Here is a 17,460-nt window from a genome sequence, read left to right as displayed (position 1 = left end):
AGATCAAGTAAGAGCCTCTGAAAAAAGCTGAAACCTGTCTGTTGTCGCAGAAAACAGAAAAGTCAACACAAGGATCAACACCAAAAATTTCTCACCCTTTGTTCCACTGTTGCTGTCACCTTGTGTTTGCTCGCACCCCTGAATAACCTCTGCACTGTGTCTGGATATTATAAATAGACACAACAAAAGGGGGCAGACAGGCCAGTGGGACGGGGCACCATTGTCACACAGCCATTAAGAGGCAAGGTCAAGTTACAGCCTCCACTATCACTGGATTTGGAGTGTGTGGTGATAATATGACATGCATTGTAATCAAGGTCATCAACAATTTAATTTGGGTTCAAATAACTTGTAGCACTCCTACATTTCCTTTTATACAGGTACATATGTAATATTTACTACATCATTTAGGTTTTGTTTTTCCTTTAAAATAATTTCCACATAGGTTTGAGTGATTTCCTTCCAAAACTGTGCAGTCACTGTTTGAGAATAAAGGCACTTTGACTGAAAAAAAAAAAAAAAAAAAAAAAAGTTTGTGCATATTAGTGCATTTTATTGCATTTAAATTTATTTTCCCAACAAGCTCCTGTTTTGTTGGATTGCATTTATAAAGATTTTAAATTATGAACTTGCTTCATTGTTTTATTTGTGTTGAATCACACTTTCCACTAGATGTCAGTGGCAGACTTTAAAAAAAAAAAAAAAAAGCCTGTAGCAAGCCCCTGCTCTTCCAGCAGGTGTCTCTGTTGTCAGGAGATGGTTATTACCGTGATTTGTTTAAACTGAGGCAAGAGAGTTTGGTCAAGGTGAAGGGTTTGGGGCTAGACAAACTTGGAAATAAGCCTAAGCATCTGTAGAGCATCTATAAGTTGTTGTTTTTTTTTTTTTGTGTGTTTGTTTGTTTGTTTGTTTGTTTGTTTGTTTGTTTGTTTGTTTTGTTTTGGTGGGAGGAGCAGCTTGTTGTGTGGACATCATATTAAAGTGGCTTGCACAGTGGCTACTGCACAACAAGCCAAATCATCTGATAGTCTTCATGCGAGTGTTTTTTTTCCCCCTTCACCTGGCACAGATTACAAAGAACAGCTTGTCAGAGGCAGCTGTTTTGCTTTCTATAGGCTCTGTAATCAGCATACATTTCATCAAGAGACAATGATTTCAGGGAAGAAAAAAAATCTTGCTACTTGAAATGCCTCGTTACCATACAACAGCAGTACAGCTGAGACTGGGGAATTCCACTGTTTGGGGTTAGATTAGTGGTGTGCTGCTTTCAAACTGCCTTCAAGCAGGTGTGCTGATTATAAGACATTTCGGCAAAACAGCTTTGTTTATTTTGTACTATTGTTGTCATATTTACCAATACCCTATTTACTAAACTTATGTTTCACTTAATTGGCTGGTAATGCTTTTGTTTGCGATTGGTTTGTTTCCAAATCTTCAATACTTAAAATTTCCATAAGATCTAATTAACTTAAATTGGTTTTATTCATACTGTAAGGGCAAACCACCATTTTTGTACAGTTTGTACTTCTGTACAAATACAGTTGGAATATTATTAATCAAGGTTTATTGAATCTACAGCAAGATACTTAACAGACAGATTTCTTTATTAGAGTATAACCTTGTAAGGTGTTATAGTGGAGTTTTGCAAAATAACAACATGTTTAAGAGAATAAGGCGACCTCATTCACTGAAACCTCAGTTTGAACTCTTACACAACCTGGCATTGAAAAAGAGAGTAATTATAGCTTGTCCAGTTTCTGTACCAGAGATGTGAACACTTCAGAGGGCTACAGGTTAATGATTCATGCAATCTCCAGTATATTAGTATGTTATGTGTCATTTAATTCCATTTTTGTGTTAAAAATGTGACCAGAAAATGTCACATAGAGAAGAAAAAAGTGAAATGTGATTAATATCCCTTCAAAAACTGTGAGCACACAGCAAGACTAATACAACACATTGTGGTTGAATTCCAACTTTATTTTGAAAGTGCCTCAGCGCCTCAGTACACTAATGCAAAAGGTACAGTACATCCTCAGATCCTACTAACACTGCACACCATAAATCTCACCCAATTTTCTCCGAGATTTTCCATAATATTGTCATTCCTTTTAAGGATCACCCCTATTTTTGGATTTCCATTCACATCTAGTTTGGCTGGCACAAACATACTTATAAGCACAAATCGTGGGGATGATATACAGAAGAATGTAGTGCTGCCAAAAAAAAAAAAAAAGAAAAGAAAAAAACATAGGAAAACAGCATCACGGCAATTGTGTTTATTAGAAAGTTTTGCCCAGTGTGGTCCTATAAATAAGCTTTTGAAAGCTATGAAAATGTATGTTATGAAAATGTACTAAACCCGCAGAAAGCCCAGAAAGCTGTGCTTGATCAACAATTAACTTTTAACCGATTCACTTTTAGGCTGATAAGGCAAAGACTGCATCTTTATTACAGCTGATTGTATTCTTTGGCAGGTAAAAGCAGTGGTAAAAACAAACAAACTTTCAGTCCTCAGAAAGCCTGTCCAGGAATGTATTGCAAATGTAATTTTTTTTTTTTTTTTTTTGGCTTGTCTTACTTCTTAGCAGGAATCTTAATAACTAAACTCATTCAAAACCAGAAACCACAAAATCACCCTCAAGGCATTAAAGCCCACATAAGTTGTGGCTGCAAATGACCCCGTAACTACAGGATATGTTTTACATTATATGCCTTTGGGTTGGTGTGATACCGCTGGCCCCTTCTGGACAGCACATTTTAACATATGGTCAGGCAAAAAATGCCTGTCCACAGTTTCTCTCCTAACTTTAGTTTTCACCAGTTTTCCTCATTATACATAACCATCAGGCATTTTCTCCCTCCCTCCATTTAATTAAGAAGGTGTCATACACATTTTCTTTTAAATCCCTGTGCAGTTCCACTCTTCTAGCCTCTTGGAGGACCTGATTGAGGACGGGGATTTAGGCTTACTAACCTAGCCAATGAACTGCAAATGTTTATGGGCATATCAATTTACCTTCCAGCCTTTCTGAACCCAATATTCTGCTTTTAATTACAAGGACTAATTAAAACTACCTTGTAATGATGTCTTTATAAGTCCCTCCAGGGCAGGGTCTCAGTTTGCAACATTAATGAAGAATACATTGACGAATGACAGAATCTCAAAAATTCTAAATGAGGCATTTGACTTAACTTGTTTTCTTAATGGCAGGGGCTCATGGCTTCTGAAAGAAGGAATACTTAGTAAAAGAAAAGTTGCCAGCACCATGTCATTCCATGGCCAGAAAACAGCCATAAAAAATGATAGATCATATAAAATTCATGAAAGTAGTAAAACAGCTTGTTGTAGACAAGTTAAATAATAAAGTGCCACCAAAGCCATTTATCAGGTCTCTCTCTTGTCCCAGAAGGAGAACCTTTATTATGTGCAGTGTAGCACTTTTGTTCAGGGGTCTCAAATGCAGTAGAGATGAAAAATAAAACATCTAAAATGTGTGTGTTCGCTAAACCTCAACAAGGTTTGACTTACTGCTGGTTTCATGTCCAGTCCAAAACCCAGTGGCCTGGGTTTATGTCAGTGTGTGTGTGTGTGTGCGTGTGCGTGTGCGCGTGTGTGTGTGTCTATTTGTTGAGTGTAAGCTGCATCTGTCTGACTTTGACAGCGCTCTGCCATATAAACATCAACAGCCTAGAGGTATGCAGGCATCGAGATGAAATGTGGGAGGAAACCTGTTGAATATTTGTCATCGTCTTATTTCATATTTTATCATTTTGAATACTTTTTGTTTGCTGGCCGGGGATTTGCTTTGAGTGCCTACTTTTTTGGTGACATTTGATTGTTATATGCTATATTATAGTTAGGCCACAAATCCCCTTACAACCACCAGGGTCAGTAATGCCCAAACATGAAACCAGACAATAAAAGAGACATATGTGAAAAAGACGGTCTTATAAAGTTAGATTTTCTTCCAAAGTTAATGTGAAACTGTCTTGTCTTTAGCCCTAATTTCTGATCCAAAGCAACGTATGCAAAGAGCAAATGTAAGAGACCAGCAGGCTAATTTTACCAAGCAGTGCTGATATTTCTGTAGCCAGTGCAAACACTAGATTCCACTGAGATCCATCCGATGTTCCTTCACTGTATTTCTTCCAAACTGAAAACAACCCAATGTTTCCTTAACCCTATATTTTCCCAACAAAAAATGAACTGTAATTCCCAAACAACTGTGATAGCAAAAATGCATAATGGTGATGGTGTTTATTCAGTAAATAATATTTGATATGTGTGTTTATGGTCAAGCTGCCCCCCAAAATAATCTCTTACACAAACACAGGTTTTTAATTAACATTATAAAATATTACCAAAGTTGGCACTTGTATTAGCATGATCATTAGCCACATACAGAGCAATACAATACAACCCTATGTTTTGTCAGCATAAAAATAAGAAGACTAATGTCTGTAATGCCCATGTCCCCTAGTGTATTAACAAAATGCTTAATCTGACAGTAAGTTCAATAAATAATACTGAAAATGTTTTTGGAAAATGGTGTGTGAAACATTATTGTTGAGGGAATATACAGGAGGGCCCTGGGAATACACACTCTGCCTCTTCTACACAACTTGTGTGCAAATCAGATGCTACAGTAAGATAGTGATGGTTAGCTGAGATACTATGATACGCTGAGCCGACAAACTCAGAAAAATCTATCAGCGGCAATCAATTACCAGTCAAAAAAAAAGTCAGCACAATTATATACTTCTTGAATTTGCTTGAGACGGCAGGCTCTGTGTTCAGAGACACATCAGCTATTCTCAGCCATTGTTGTCTAGGAACTGAAGAGGATGTGTCACATCACCTGCAAGCCCTGTATATGGGCCCATGTGGTGACTCAGTGGTGTGACCAATATGGAGGCAGTTTCCTGATGAAAGGATATAAATGCAGGATTCAGTCTAACATCTAATTCTGCATCCCAGTGTGAACTTTGTATATGCGTTATTGTGTATTTGTATGCAAATAACTCTTTTGTCACTGCCGAGTTCCAACTTACTCCCTCTCAGTTTCTGTTGCTTGTCTATAATAATGCATAATTTTATCTGGGATTGGCAAAAAAGCAGCAGAATGCCATACAACAGACACAGATAAAGATAATTTTTTCTCTGGTGGCGAAGCTAAAATAGTCTCTGTGTGTTTCTGCTGTTGTGGGGCTAGGTGATAAGGACCAGACACTGATAAGAGACCTCAACAGAACAGCGGGATATCACTCCCATGGCTACCCTTGCACTACTTTCCCAACAAGTTTAGTAATGCATCTCACAGGTGTGTGTTGTGCGTCTGTGTGTGTCTGTGTGTTTGCTCATATACACAATACATGTGTTGATTTTATCATATTGAAAGGACAAATGATTTATATGTTGCATTTGTAGCATTTTTGTGCTTGTCCCAACTGTGACACTGGTAAGATAGTTAAATACAGCAGTGAAATATCTAATTCTGTATATCAGTATTTCAACTGGTTTGACATTTCCCTATGTACGTCGACTGTCTTTACAAACCAAAACAGGCAGTAAACTCACACATAGGGATGAAAATGAAGCAAACAAGTGCGGATGAAATAGGAAAAGACATGCTTTAATGTCTTTAATGGGTGGCTAATGATATTGATTCAGTCTAATTGCAAATACATGACTAATGGCACTTGTGTAGACAATTGAGTTGCACTTAATCGGAAACTGCAAAGTGGACAAGAAAAGATAGTTGGGTCAGTGCCATGGAAGCAAGCCTCTGTAGTCACCTGCATCCGCATATGCAACTCTTGCCTAAAAAAAAATATATTCAGCAATTAAATCTTTTTATGTTAATATAAAATGCATGTGGAGATTAAGTGTCATGGAGGGGGACTCATTAAATTCTATATGAAAATTTCAAAAACCGTTCTTCCTTTTCAACTCAAAAACAACACTGCCAGGATGAGCCGCAGGGATCAGGAAAGTACAAACCACCCCGCTGTGGCTCTCCAATTACTGCCACCAATGTTTACCCCTCTCTTGGCCTAGGTTTTCACAGCATGCCCTCTTGGTCTTGGTCTCTCAGAAGTGATCCCTACAGCTGCTTTCCAAACGGGGGCGTGACTCAGCTACACAACTCCGGAGGAACTGCCACTCTCATGCTCCATTAGCTGCCGCATCCCCAGTGGATGAAGAAAAATGTATTCACTACTGGAATAGTGCTACCGCAGACATCTAAATAGCAACCATTTGTCCTTTCCGTTGCGTCCCAAGTGCTGAGGATGACCTCATAGCAGGAAGCACACTTGTGGTTAAGTCAGCAGAGAGGGGAGAAAGTTTGGAATCACAGCGTGTGAGGATCACAGGTGGGCACTGATTCTTTTACTTTTAAGCTCAAAGATTTACCGTGCAGGATTCTGCCAAGCACAAATGACTAAAGTTGTGCCCTCACCTCTATATAACAAACATGCAACTGAACTCATCTTTACAACAAAGTAAAGAAACAGCCTTCAGAAATACAGGACTTTGGAGGGATTTACCGCAGGAGTCAAAGTGATGCCGGTGTCAGTGACTATGTAGATGCAGAAGTAGCCCTATAAACCCTGTGGATTAGCCATGGCTAAATCCAGGGGGAAATCATGGAGTTGTCTCTGTCAGCCAACCCTCTACTTCTAAATGGGATGAATCACAGAGCAAACGCTCAGGTCACTGCTGCAATATTGATTACCAATGGAAGATGTCTGATTCTCTTTCTCAACCCTCACTCTTACACCCCTCCATCCCAACCACCCAGTCTCTCTCCCTCCCTCTCTTTCTCTCTCGCTTACACACACACCCACACATGCAAACGCACACACACACGCACACACACACACACACTAAAATGCACATGCCCACATCTTCCCTAGATGTTATCTCTTGTCGATTACTCATCCCCTGCATCAAATTGTAATCACTAGCAAATTCCACTGGAATGCTCAGACTCATTACTCTGATTAATCTGATTGTTTTCACTTACTTTTTGATTGCTAGACCTCTGAAATTAGCACTTATTCCAATTAATAATTATGTTGGTGCGTGTTGTAATGTCACAATCTAGATATCCTTTCCTTTCCACCTTGTTAATGCCCCATTTTAGCTGTTCAGATGATGGCTGATCAGTATCTGTGATCTGACTACAAGATGTTTTCTCTCTACTTTTTTGTCAACAAATTGTTACACTACATCTAACTCCAATTTGTTGTAATAAAAAAAAAAAACCCTAACATGTTACTATATTTTATTTTACTATTGGATTGCTGTAATCATTTGTATTTGTGTCTGATTGCTATTTTCTCTCAATCATTTTATTAACAAATTGTAACAATTCACAGTTATACAATCAATTGTAGTGTGTTAGTATACACTTAATATACAATTATCATTGTATTTTGTTACTACTGGATTACTGTAATCCATATACATGCAATTTTATTCAAAGTAAAAGCTATCGAGGTTACATGAACTGGTTTGACATTGGTTTGATATATATATATATATATATATATATATATATATATATATATATATATATGTATCTATATTTATATCTATCTATCTATCTATCTATCTATATATATATATATAGATATAGATATATACATAGATATAGATATAGATATAGAGATAGATAGATAGATAGATAGATAGATAGATAGATATACACACACATCAAACCAATATCTATCTATCTATCTATCTATCTATATCTATATCTATATCTATCTATCTATATCTATATCTATATCTATATATATATATATATATATACATACACACACACACACACACACATATATACATATATATATGTATATGTATATATATATATATATATATATATATATATATATATATATATATATATGTATATATAAATGAACAGCAACAAACAGCAGCATTACAAGCTTTCATGCTTTCTTTTTCACCTGAATTCAGCATTTGGACATCACATGGGTGTATCCCAAAGTATTTAAGATATGGACAAGCTGCTAAAACTGGCTAAAACATATCCAGTAAATGTTACGTGCATTCCCATGTATGTGCATACATGACCACTGCTTGTACAGGTTCATTTATAATTTACAGTGGAAGTGTTTTTCACTGGGAATTTGTTCAACATACAGTATCATTCATTGTGCAGACATTATGTTTGAAGGCTTGGTAGGGTGCTTATTGAAGTGCTGACCCCATCCTCCGCTCATTAAATTGATTCATGAATTCAATAAGTGGGGCACAGGCAGCAGGTGTGCATGTCGGTGTGCGCAAAAGGCTCACATGCATCCATCACACTGATCAGGTATCTTTAACTCTGACTCCTTTCAGCGCTCTCACAAGACCCCAGCAGATGTTGCTGGCTTGCAACCTGGCCAAACTCACCATATATGCACAAACATACATGAGAACACACCTACACACTCACACAGAGACACACATGCAGATGCAGACACACAGAGATACAATAACACACATATTTACACACCCGATGCTTTTGCTCGTTCAGGCCAAATGCCAATTTGGGTCAAGCTGCCTTTAGAAAAGAAATCATTCATGTTACAAGAGACACTAAATATCCTGTCCACTGGTCCTCAACTGAAACACAACATGTGACTGACGGCACTTGATTGACACAAAAAAAATTTAACACTTATGTGAGTATTTAACGTACCATTATGGTTAGCTTTCACCCATGATATTGTAATCAGAGTACAACCGATGTGAATTTAGACAAATTGAAGTTTAATACTAGAGTTACAAGGATTTCCACAATGTCTCATCTGTAATGTCATGTCGATGTAATGCTCCATTGAGAGTGAAATGGAAAAGATTGAAAACGTGACCTGGACAAAATTATTTGAGGGAAAATTAGCACAGTGCCAGGCAGTTGTATTATATTGCCTCTCTGGTCAGATAGTGAATAATCTAAAGCATTTATACTGAAATCAGTACTTTCTCCTACTCTATTTTACTAGTAAAAAAAAATAACCCATACCATAGACACTGTACCACGAGCTTGCTCTATTTTTGACTCATTAGCTTTGCAAAAAAACAAAGGTTTTTGGCTTGCACCATCTGTTCCCTTGTAAATACCTGAGGCTCTGACTCATGCCTGAAAAAAATCATTCAAATCCCTCAATTAACACAGGCTTCTTATGTGGTTGTAATATTGTTTTACCACCTGGCAAATAAGGGTCTTATTAACAGTCTTATTATCAGCATGTCAACGTACTCACATTCCAGTGGGGTTGTGCTAACAAGCCTTGCTGTCACTGTCATTGTCTATAATTTGTGTAAACTGTGTAAAATGACAATGGTATGTTACTTTCTCCTAACCATGTCACTATCTCCTCACTAGGTCCTCACACTATGTGCAGACAGAATGAAAATAAATAAATAAATAAATAAAACATCAATGTAGTGTAAATAGAAGCAAAGTGACATGGATGCAACGTCGCTCAATCTGAGGCAAAACAGCATCTGCTCTGGTTTTTCAACCTGAGCAAGAAACTTGCCTGACACAGCAAAGTGTAAGGCAATCAACTTCAGCTACTTCTTTCCAAAACGGGCAAAGCTTACTGAAGCAGCATGTGGTCTCCCTGCAATCTATAGCACAACATTATTTACAGAGACGAAAACAAAAAGGAGAGGGCACGGCGAAAGGTCTACAAAATGGTTCTTTCTAAAACTGACAAAGCTCACTGTAGCGACGTATGGTCTCTTTGCACTCCATGACACAATTTTATATAGAGAGACAAAAACAAAAGGCAGAGGGCACGGCAGAGGGCCAGTAAAATGGTTGCAGTATACTGTAGCTATTAAAAATAACCTTTTGGGTTTGAATATCTCACTCAGTACAAGCATAATATAGCATCAGTGAACCACTGGAAGCATTTGTGTAACCTTGTACATTTGTACATTTTTTACTTTCAAGCTATTTCAATGAAAATTTAAGTGGCAATTCTGAGTATAAGACAAGAAAGATGTCAGTCAAAACCACTAATCATAGTGGCAGCAGTTTTAACCATGGCTGTTTTAAATGTCAAGTGGTCCTCCAGTGTGCTTGTGTGTCATCATGTTAGTTTTTTGGACTATGTTTCAAATCAAGAAATCAAAATTATATAAAGCATTGCATCTCATTTTCTCTCCTTTCATGCCATAAGAGCCAGCGCCACAACAAACGGTGTGATCCCAAACTTGTTATCTGGCTCAGGCTGCAGAGATTATGACAAGTGGCAAATCCCACAACTAATTCTTGTAAAATCACATCCTCCGTGTTCTGTGTTGTTTTGTTGTGTTGCCTTGCACTCCACAGACATATGACTAACTAATTAAACCATTTTATGCTTCTGTTTCGACATGTCTGCATGTTCACTGTTGAGCTTGTGCATGCTAGTTACCAGCAAGCTTTACTGCTATTGTGCTCTTGTGTTTATACTTTGGCGCAGTGATGGTTTGTATTAAAAGATATTCAAATTTATTTTCATCTCTAGTTTTTTTTTTCTAACACACAGACACAATGAGTCAGTTCAAGGTCTTGAAAGTAAAGTCTGTTTAAAGAAGCAATGGGGGACATATAAACAAAGAAATTAAAACTCTTACCCTGACCTCCAAAGCATGATGGAAATCCATGCCTTGTGAGTCCTCTCATTCATGTTGGGCTGCCAACTTCACCAGAAATGATATTCTGCTCCTCGACATGGGGACTCTACCGCACTTGGGAAGCCCTGCACACATAAGATGGATCTCAAGCCCCTATTTTCTGTATCCTCGACTCCATGGTTCTTCGTCCTCCTGCTTGCGACCTGGAAATCAATCTCTGCCCGACATTTTTAAGGACGTTTCAATTCACTTAATGTCCTCTGAGGAGAGAGGAGCCCTCCAAAATGAGCCTTGAACGTGGAGGACACACAAGTATATCCTCAGTGAGGCCTCTGGGGAAGTCTTTCTTTTTTTTCCAGAGGGAATGAAGACAGTTTGAAATCCTATTTGAGTAACCAGATCCGATTTTCAAAAACTGCATTTCATGTGATTTTTGGCCATCTACACTCTCTAAAATCGGTCTAGATATGCCAAAAACAGAGTTGGGCCTGGCAGCCTGAGCAAGGCCTTACACTCCCTTGCGTTAATCATGGTTGAGATCCGAGACTAAGAGAGCACATATAATGGGGATCTTATGGTCAGCTCCCCGGAGCATACCTGAGGAGAAGCTATGGAGAGTGCTTGCTCCACAAAGAATAAGTGGACAATGCAAAAACCACAGCACAGCAACATCATTGCACACAACTTTAGGCAGGCAACTAACTTCAGCAAAGTCCCTGAGAGTGCATAAAACACACATGCTAAGAGTTTAAATTTTCCAAAAGTGCAAATGTGTGGTGTCCTGGTCGCACTCCACGACAGGATTGATGCCAAGACCGAGCTGCCCTCCGCCAAGGCAAAGCTACAGTCAATTAAGAGGAGAGATATGTGAGTTATTGAATTGTCAGCTGTGATTAGGCTCATGGGGAGACTTGCTGTGGCCAATGGGAGCTGATAGCTCTTCATACAGAACTGATCCAGTCAGCCTACCCAAGAGAGGAAATGGCGCACAGTCAGCTGTGGTGAAGATGAGGCCAAATCCTTCTCTACTTTTTGACTAAGTTGTGGAGGACCCTCTCCCACTCAACAGTTTTGTGGTACTAGAAAGACATGATTATAGCAAAGACTACATCTATCTCAGTGGACATATGAGCTCCCACCCCCAGCTTGGAGCCAGCCCAAACAACAGTTTAAAGGAGACTGTATAAAGTGCATTCTCACCATCTGCCCAGCACTGTTGCTGTCAAAACTGTAGTATACTTCCTAACTTCTCAGTGGTGGATCTACAAATGGCAGCACAGACTCTCCAGGGCTATTGGAAACACCATCACTGGCAATGTAGGACTCTGCCTAGACGTCACCTTTTGTTTACTGAGAGCAAATGTTTTTGATCCAAATGAACAGTTTTTGCCAGAAATCTTAGACACTTCTTGATTGTTCACAAACTAAATTTGGCACAGCAGTCACAATCTGTGCAACATGATATTTCCTGAATATTGCCCAGATCATTTTAAGATCTTTGTGCGATAAGACTTTTATCCTGAAAAACATTTTGTTTCTCATGGAGCAGACTCCTTTTCATGACAAAAAAAAAAAAAAAAAAGCTTGAGGTAAGTATCCCACTGTGCCCTGCATATTACAGCTGTTGCCAGGCTCTAGTGGAGGCCTGGTTGTCACATTCAGTGTTTGTTTCTGTTGTCATCTAGTGCATGTTGTTCCTGTCTCCAAACTGTACGCGCAGATGCTTAGATTCAGACCTACCAAGTCAGTGCTGTGCATTTTGATCTACTCTCCTCTTTGCACAAACATTGCCTTTCTCAGGCAGCAATCACACTGCAGTTATGAAAGGGTCAGCCAGCAGGGGTGGGTCGAGTTCCAGATAGTTGTACTTAAGAGAATAAGACTACAGCTACTCATCTGAAAACATACTTGAATATGAGTAAAAAGCGACTCTGTGGGAAAACTGCTCTAGTGAGAGTAAAAGACTGTTCACTAAAAAAAAATTACTTTGAGTAGCACTTGAGTTCTAGTTACATTTTTAGTTTGGTGTATTTTCATGTCATATGAAAATAGTGATGTTTCTAGTTTGAATCAGTTACTATTGCATTTTTTTATGTCATGGAAACAGAGCATCATTAAATCAAGATACTTTTACACATGATAAAAGCCATGTCGAAAAGTTTGTTTTGGTGTATAGCTAAAGAGTAACGTGTGGCTGTCATCTCACAGTATGAAACTCATAAGCTTTCTTTTAAAGCATCACAAAGGGAGAAACGATTGCAAGGTAACTTATTTTGTGAAATTTAACAAGAAAAAGAGCAGATTAACGGTCTAAAAAATTATTTGAGTAAGCGTAATAATTACAAGCCACAGAAAATATCGAGAGTATTTGTTCCTAAAAAATGGTACTGATTTGTGTGAGTCCACACACAGATACTGACACCCACATCCAATTTGCCCCTAAAGCTGCGTTCGAACTGACAGTTTCAATGGGAGCAGTGTATATCTCACTCTGGTTATTAGTTAACAAGTGGCTCATCACCATTAAAGGAACAGTGTGTAGGATTTAGCAGCATCTAATGGTTACATGGCAGAATACAACAAAACAGCTGTAACCTCCACCCCTCCCCTTTCCAAACATGTCCCCCAAGGCTACGGTGGCTTGCAGAGTCCACCTTTCTCAATTATGGTAAATCAATACATTGCAATCTGAGATGACAATTTTATTTGGCATTTTACAAAGTTATTTAGGTTATCTCTTTTGGTCTAAGTCCTACTTATCTGAAAGAACACAGTGTGTGTGCTATAATAATATTACATCTAAATTCTCTGATGTTAAATATGGTGTACCTCGGGGCTCGATTCTTGGTATTTCTCTCTTCATATTTTGCCTCTACGCCAAATTATATGCAGTCATGGAATTAATTTTCATTGCTATGCAGATGATAATCAGCTGTATGTGCCTATAAGGGCTGATGATCATACTCAAATTGCTAAATTAGATGCCTGGATGGCTGCTGTAAAAAACTTGGATGTCACTAAATTTCCTGCTTTTAACCTCGGATAAATCTGAGATGGTGGTTGTTATCCTGCTAAATACAGACACCAGTCTGATAAAGTCACAGTAACACTCGACAACTGTGTGATTTCACCAAGTGTGGCAGCCAAAAATCCTGTGTTAGATTCTCCTTTGCTACGCACATTAAAGAAACCACCACAACTGCCTTCACTTACACAAGCCTATCACTTACATAACATTGCTAAAATTCCAGTCTTTCCTGTTAATGGCTGATGCAGAGCCTCTAATACATGCACTTGTTTCATCCAATCTCGATAACTGTAATATTCTGTTGTCAGGTCTGCCACGTGCTGGTTCTAAAAGTCTTCTGATGGTTCAAAACACTGCACCTACAATCCTAAAGAAAGTAAAAAAAAAAAAAAAAAGAAGACCATATTACACCAATTCTTGCCTCCCTTCATTGGCTTCCTACCCATGTTAGATCAGACTTTAAGGTGCTTCTGCATCTGACTTTGAAAATCCTAAATGGGCTTGCCCCATCATATCTTCCTGATCTCCTTAAACCTTATATGCCATTTGAAGCTCTCTATTCTCAAAATGCAGGGCTCCTGTGTGTACCAAAAGTTAAAAAGAAGCCAGCAGGTGGCCGGGCCTTATCCTATCGGGCCCCGCTCTCATGGAATAACCTCCCTGCTGCCATCAGACAATCAGTCTGAGTCTGTTGAGTCCTTTAAATCCAAACTTAAAGCTCACATTTTTGCCTGAACCTAGAATTAGTTGCCTTTCAGCTGAGCACTTCATGACCTTGTATTGCGTGGCGGTCAGTTTCTGTCTCAATGAATTTACCAAGTGCTGTCCTGCTGATGAAACTTCAGAGTATGGGTTGCTGATTATTGCAACTTTCCTCTTCTCTCTCATGTGTTTCTCTCTATGTGTGACGTCTTTATCCTGCTCTCTCCTTTGTGAATAATGTTTTTTTTTTTTTCTAATCTCTTCTCCCTTGTGTGTGAATGGTGTGATATGAGTCTCCCCTGTGTGTATGTGTCCTCCTGACCGGTCTCCATGGTGATAGTGGTCGCGTGGCTCAGGTCCTGAACTGTTCCAGTGGCTCCTGGACACCACTTGGCATCCTCTTCATCACATTCCTTATAAATCTTACATATGCATTAAATGATCATTTTGTCATCCTTTTTCAGGAGATCAGGTTATCCTGTGGCTCAGCCTGAGGTTTTTACCTATTTTTTTTCTCCCTGTTCAAGAGGTTTTTTTTTTTTTGCAACCAGCTGGCATGTTAGCAACACCCGTTTCTATTAGCCACTCACATGACAAAAATGTATTTGTCACAAAGTGTACTTTGCGTTAGTTTGTCCTGTCTGAGCCACTGTAGACACTTTTCATACACTAATTAAAAGCATATCTATGACTATTTTATTCCATATCTGTCTTCGATTCAGTTTAAATCGTACACACTGCACCTTTAACTTGAGCTGCCCCTCAAGACATTGCTCACATGTGCTAAGTCCCTCCCTAACAGATTCTGAAACCCACTTTTGCATTTTTGAAGAAGATTCTGGCATTCATCAACGTTTTCTTATTTGACATTTCTTCTTGGGTAAGAACAGAATCTACACACACACTCAAGAGCTCTCTTATGCACATTTGAGTGCTGACATGTTTGTGCAAAATAACTGGCTGTTGTGTTTTCTTCAATTCTATAGATGCATAAAAATCTAGGATTTAACTTACAATAACATTAACAATTATTTTCATTATATTACAAAGCATTTTGGTCTGTAAAAATAAACACAACACAAAGACTTGTCTTCACTTGGTTTGGAATCACATTCTTGCACAATAAAAAAAAAAAAAATACATGACAGGTTGTTTGGTGTTCACTTCCTGCCGCAGTACGTCCATTTCAGAGCTTTTATTTTTTAATGTCTGTTCAATGTCTGGTGCTGAACCCTCTTTACACTTGTGTTTGGGCGTTCTTGACTTCTCTCAACTTGATCAGGTTCTGTGTGTGATTTGTGTGTGTGCGCACAGCCCTGCAGTCTCATGCCCTTTCATGGGGACTGGTTATCTGTGCTAATTAGGGTCAACTGGCACACACTTTCAGTTTAGAGAGGCAGTGGGATTCATCAGTGTCAGAACACAGGTGCAAACAATTCTGCGGTTTAAGAACACGTCATGAATCCCATGCAGACCTTTCCTCGAATCTTTCTTAAGAAGAAATTTAAGAAAAAACTTAGGAAGGTACTGGGGAGTGAGGCCTGTTGACATCAACAGACGTCCCCTTTTGAATTTTAAGTTGAACCAAATTCAAGTGGAGGCTTCATGGAATCAACACGCCACTCTCAGCTCTGCTAAGGAATGTTTGTGTGATCAGCCACACTGCTCTGAGGCCGTAAATAACAATGGGAAAAATGGCACTGCCGCCACCTTTTCTCAGTGTGATCACAGCCTTATTAGTGCAGTGACAGAAACAGGCAGGGAGGGTTGACAAAAAAAGGTGCATGCACCAAAAACAAACAAACAAACAAACAAACTCCTCAGGGAATGCATTGGATGATTAAATGTAGCAGTGTAGGAGTATCCAAGAGTAGAGTTATATTTTAAATGTAAATATATCTTTTTTTCATTACTAGTCAATTGTTTGTGTTTTTTTTACATCCTTAATGTTCAGATCTAATATTATATTTTCCTTCAGTAAAGTAAACCACTGGCTCATTGTGCACACATGGTTAGCCACTTCAATGGCGTATGCTCATCAACCTTGGATGCTTCTCCAACCTTGAAAACCAGATTAGCTGCAATAATCAATACACCTCCATGGCTTAATGACACAGCAGAGATACAGCTGGCCTATCTTAATATAACCATTTTTAATAAAACTTTCGAGAAAGGCTGCTTGTCATTATCCATCTATAGTAGTTTCTGAAGACCAAAAATGCTTTTGAAAAATTCCAAAAGGGTTTAAGGCCACAGCGTAGCAGAGACAGCCTTTCTCAACACAATTAATGACCTTCTTGTAAGAGGAGATGCAGGAGATTGCTTGGTTCTAAGCCTTTAAGACCTTTGTGTGGTTTTTGATGCAGCTCATCATGCAATTTTAATAGACTGTCTTAAGCGCTGGGTGGGGTCAAGTCAGAATCAGAGTCGAGTCAGATCCACACAAACACAACCCACTCTAGGCTGCTGTTCGTGCACCGGAGGAGTCCCTCATGGCTCAGTTCTAGACCCCATCTTGTTCTTCCTTTACATATTCCCACTTGGCAACATCACATTGCAAACAAACAAAAACCTAGTGACCCAAACTCCACTGTTAAGCACTGCCTCATAAGATATAATGTTGGAAACCTAGAAGAATTGTTTGACAGGTACAGAGAGAGGTGCAGTCTTCCTTCCTTCAGTGAAGAGGCATAATAATAAAAAAAAGTTCTTTACATCCTCTATAGATTAATACGATGCAGCAGCTAAAATTTTAACTGGTACAAAACAAAGAAATCTCCAAGCAGCAATAGCATCACTCCACTAGATACCGGGTAGATATATAATAAATTTTTAGATTTAACAGATCTATTTTGAAAGCATTGCTGGATCTGGCCCCTTGTTATACTGAAGTACTCTTTGTTTTGTTATGATTCTTTTTTATTATTATTTTTTTTTATTTGAGCACATAATAAAAACACAAAGAAAAACAAACCAAAAAAGTTTAAGATACAGCAGCACAGAACAAGAGGAAGGACAAAATGAAAAAAAAAAAAGAATTGCCATTTTGCTCAGTCTTTGAATGACCTCTGAAATATTA

Source organism: Myripristis murdjan, chromosome 13, assembly GCF_902150065.1.
Source record: "Myripristis murdjan chromosome 13, fMyrMur1.1, whole genome shotgun sequence".
Lineage (NCBI taxonomy): Eukaryota > Metazoa > Chordata > Actinopteri > Holocentriformes > Holocentridae > Myripristis > Myripristis murdjan.
Note: the sequence above shows the minus strand (reverse complement) of the source record.